Source organism: Triticum dicoccoides, chromosome 7A (genome assembly GCF_002162155.2).
Source record: "Triticum dicoccoides isolate Atlit2015 ecotype Zavitan chromosome 7A, WEW_v2.0, whole genome shotgun sequence".
In the NCBI taxonomy this organism is placed as follows: Eukaryota; Viridiplantae; Streptophyta; class Magnoliopsida; order Poales; family Poaceae; genus Triticum; species Triticum dicoccoides.
The window spans coordinates 352,298,266-352,303,329 of NC_041392.1; positions in this window are offsets into that span (position 1 = coordinate 352,298,266).

The following is a 5,064-nucleotide window of genomic DNA, read 5'->3' on the forward strand; positions in this document are numbered from 1 at the left end:
CACTTCACCCTTGCCGTTTTATTCGCCCTCTCTTTTCCGTTTGCCTCTTTTTGCCTGTCTCTCATTTGCTAGTGTGTTGGATTGCTTGCTTGTCACGATGGCTCAAGATAATACTAAATTGTGTGACTTTACCAATACCAACAACAATGATTTGCTTAGCACTCCGATTGCTCCTCTTACCGATACTGAATCTTGTGAAATCAATGCTGCTTTGTTGAATCTTGTCATGAAAGATCAATTCGCCGGCATTCCTAGTGAAGATGCCTCTACCCATCTAAATAGCTTCGTTTATTTGTGTGATATGCAAAAGAATAAAGATGTGGATAATGATATTGTTAAATTGAAGTTATTTCCTTTTTCGCTTAGAGATCGTGTTAAAGCTTGGTTTTTGTCTTTGCCTAAAAATAGTATTGATTCTTGGAATAAGTGCAAAGGTGCTTTTATCTCTAAGTATTTTCCTCCCGCTAACATTATCTCTCTTAGAAGGTATTATGAATTTTAAGAAACTTGATCATGAACTTGTTGCACAAGCTTGGGAGAGGATGAAATTAATGATACGTAATTGCCCTACGCATGGTTTGAATTTGTGGATGATTATACAAAAAATTTATGCCAGATTGAATTTTGCTTCTAGAAATCTTTTAGATTCGGCCGCGGGAGGCACTTTTATGGAAATCACTTTAGGAGAAGCTACTAAATTCCTAGATAATATTATGGTTAATTATTGACAATGGCACACTGAAAGATCTACTAATAAAAAAGTGCATGCGATAGAAGAAATTAATGTTTTTCGTGGAAAGATGGATGAAATTATGAAATTATTTGCTAATAAAAGTGTTTCTTCTGATCCTAATGATATGCCTTTGTCTACTTTGATTGAGAATAATAATGAATCTATGGATGTGAATTTTGTTGGTAGGAATAATTTTGGTAACAACGCATATAGAGGAAACTTTAATCCTAGGCCGTATCCTAGTAATTCCTCTAATAATTATGGTAATTCCTACAACAATTCTTATAGAAATTATAATAAGATGTCCTCTGATTTTGAATCTAATATTAAGGAATTTATTACTTCGCAAAAGAATTTCAATGCTTTGATTGAAGAAAAATTGCATAAGATTGATGAGTTGGCTAGGAGCGTTGATAGAATTTTTCTTGATGTTGATTCTTTGAAACTTAGATCTATTCCACCTAAGCATGATATCAATGAGTCTCTCAAGGCCATGAGAATTTCCATTGATGAGTGCAAAGAAAGAACCGCTAGGATGCGTGCTAAGAAAGATTGCTTTATAAAAGTGTGTTCTTCTAGTTTCCATGATAATAAAGATGAAGATCTAAAAGTTATTGATGTGTCCCCTATTAAATCTTTGTTTTGCAATATGAATCTTGATAACGATGGGACTGAATATGATCCACCTTTACCTAGATGGTGTTCCGAAAATTCGGAGTCTTTATATCTTGATGCTAAAATTGTTAAAAGTGGGATTGAAGAAGTCAAAACTTTAAATATTAATGAACCCACTATTTTGGATTTCAAGGAATTTAATTATGATAATTCCTCTTTGATAGATTGTATTTCCTTGTTGCAATCTGTGCTAAATTCTCCACATGCTTATAGTCAAAATAAAGCTTTCACTAAACATATCGTTGATGCTTTGATGCCATCTTATGAAGAAAAACTTGAGTTGGAAGTTTCTATCCCTAGAAAACTTTATGATGAGTGGGAACCTACTAATAAAATTAAAATTAAAGATCATGAATGCTATGCTTTGTGTGATTTGGGTGCTAGTGTTTCGATGATTCCAAAGACTTTGTGTGATTTGCTAGGTTTCTGTGATTTTGATGATTGCTCTTTAAACTCGGATGTTGCGGATTCCACTATTAAGAAACCTATGGGAAGAATTAATGATGTTCTTATTGTTGAAAATAGGAATTATGTGCCCGTAGATTTTGTTGTTCTTGACATAGATTGCAATCCTTCATGTCCTATTATTCTTGGTAGACCTTTCCTTAGAACGATCGGTGCAATTATTGATATGAAGGAAGGAAATATTAGATTCCAATTTCCGTTAAGAAAAGGCATGTAACACTTTCCTAGAAAGAAATTAAAATCACCATATGAATCTATCATGACAGCCACTTATGGATTGCCTACCAAAGATGGCAATACCTAGATCTATCCTTGCCTTTTATGCCTAGCTAGGGGCGTTAAACGATAGCACTTGTTGGGAGGCAACCCAATTTTATTTTTATTACTTGATTTTTGCTCCTGTTTAGTAATAAATAATTTATCTAGCCTCTGTTTTGGTTGTGTTTTTGTGTTTAATTAGTGTTTGTGCCAAGTAGAACCGTTGGGAAGACTTGGGGAAAGTCTTTTTAATCTTGCTGTAAAAAACAGAAACTTTAGCGCTCACGAGAATTGCTGAAATTTGTATTTGGAAAGTGATATTTAGTTAATTCTTTTTTAAGATGATTAATAGATAAATTCCTCACGTCCAGAAATTTATTTTAGAATTTTTGGGGTTCCAGAGCTTGCGTTAGCTACAGATTACTACAGACTGTTCTGTTTTTGACAGATTCTGTTTTTCGTGTGTTGTTTGCTTATTTTAATGAGTCTATGGCTAGTAAAATACTTTGTAAACCATAGAGACGTTGGAATACAGTAGGTTTAACACCAACATAAATAAATAATGAGTTCATTATAGTACCTTGAAGTGGTGTTTTGTTTTCTTTCGCTAACGGAGCTCACGAGATTTTCTACTTTAAGTTTTGTGTTGTGAAGTTTTCAAGTTTTGGGTGAAAGATTTGACGGATTATGGAACAAGGAGTGGAAAGATCCTAAGCTTGGGGATTCCCATGGGACCCCAAGATAATCTAAGGACACATAAAAGCCAAAGCTTGGGGATTCCCCGGAAGGCATCCCCTCTTTCGTCTACTTCCATCAGTAACTTTACTTGGAGCTATATTTTTATTCACCACATGATATGTGTTTTGCTGGAGCGTCTTGTATGATTTGAGTCTATGCCTTTTATTTTACCACAATCATCCTTTCTGTACACACCTTTTGAGAGAGACACACGTGATTCGGAAATTATTAAAATACTCTATGTGCTTCACTTATATCTTTTGATATATATAGTTTTTTGCTCTAGTACTTCACTTATATCTTTTAGAGCGCGGTGGTGGTTTTGTTTTATAGAGACTATTATTCTCTCATGCTTCACTTAAATTATTTGAGAGTCTTAAATATCATGGTAATTTACTTAAATAATCCTAATATGCTAGGTATCCAAGACTAGTAAAAACTTTCTTATGAGTGTGTTGAATACTAAGAGAAGTTTGATGCTTGATGATTGTTTTGAGACATGGAGGTAGTGATATCAAAGTTGTGCTAGTTGAGTAGTTGTGAATTTGAAAAATACTTGTGTTAAAGTTTGCAAGTCCCATAGCATGCACGTATGGTAAATGTTATGTAACAAATTTGAAACATGAGGTGTTCTTTGATTGTCCTCCTTATGAGTGGCGGTCGGGGACAAGCGATGGTCTTTTCCTACCAATCTATCCCCCTAGGAGGATGCGCTTAGTGCTTGGTTTTTGATGACTTGTAGATTTTTGCAATAAGTATGTGAATTCTTTATGACTAATGTTGAGTCCATCGATTATATGCACTCTCACCTTTCCATCATTGCTAGCCTCTTCGGTACCATGCATTGCCCTTTCTCACATTGAGAGTTGGTGCAAACTTCGCCGGTGCATCCAAACCCCGTGATATGATACGCTCTTTCACACATAAACCTCCTTATATCTTGCTCCAAACAGCCACCATACCTACCCATTATGGCATTCCCATAGCCATTCCGAGATATATTGCCATGCAACTTTCCACCATTCCGTTTATCATGACACGTTCATCATTGTCATATTGCTTTGCATGATCATGTAGTTGACATAGTATTTGCGGCAAAGCCACCATTCATAATCCTTTCATACATGTCACTCTTGGTTCATTGCATATCCCGGTACACTGCCGGAGGCATTCATATAGAGTCATACTTTGTTCTAGTATCAAGTTGTAATCATTGAGTTGTAAATAAATAGAAGTGTGATGATCATCATTTTCTAGAGCATTGTCCCAAGTGAGGAAAAAAATAAAAAAGGAGAAAGGCCATAAAAAAGGGAGAAGGCCCAAAAAATGAGAGAAAAAGAGAGAAGGGACAATGTTACTATCCTTTTACCACACTCGTGCTTCAAAGTAGCACCATAATTGTAGCAACCCGACCCGAATGGATCAAGTCTCTGTGCTTAAGTGTCATCCCTGGATCGGTATGCTGACACACACAGTACTCAAGGATTTATAACAGAGGTAAATCACATGTGTAAAGTAAAGTAAATACTATTACCTCAATCCAAAATAGCGGAAGTAACAAGGTTGTGGATTCCCATCAACACCAACGGCAAAGTTGAGTGTAGAAATCGTAACCCTAACGTATCACTTACTCGTCGTAATATTCCTGCAACATGAGACGTTGCAGCCACAGAGGGTCGGTACATCGAATGTACTGGCAAATTCACACCATAGAGAATGATGAACAATGGCTATCACTACATGCATATTTGGCTGGTGGAAAAGCTCTATGGTTATAGTTTTTGCGAAAAGCCAGTTTTTCCCTATTGCAAAGGAATATATTTTATTTAACTATCATGGTGGTTGTTGAACATTGAGAATGGTTGACAGCATTCTCAATCCCAATTAAGTAGCATCAATAAACCCAACAAAATTAATTTAAAGTAACGTGATGAGATCAATAGGATAATCCAAGAACTAGATACTCAAGACGTCCATAACCGGGGACACGGCTAATCATGATTAGTTTATACACTCTGCAGAGGTTTGCGCACTTTCCCCACAAGACTCGATCGCCTCCGTTTGGTTTCTCGCACTACATGGTGTTTGAGAAGACAGATGACCGAGACATAGTCTTTCAGAAGCACTAGCACCTTACGATCGGGTAGACCGTACCACCTACATCCCCTACATCTGCTAGTCTACCACTGTAAGAG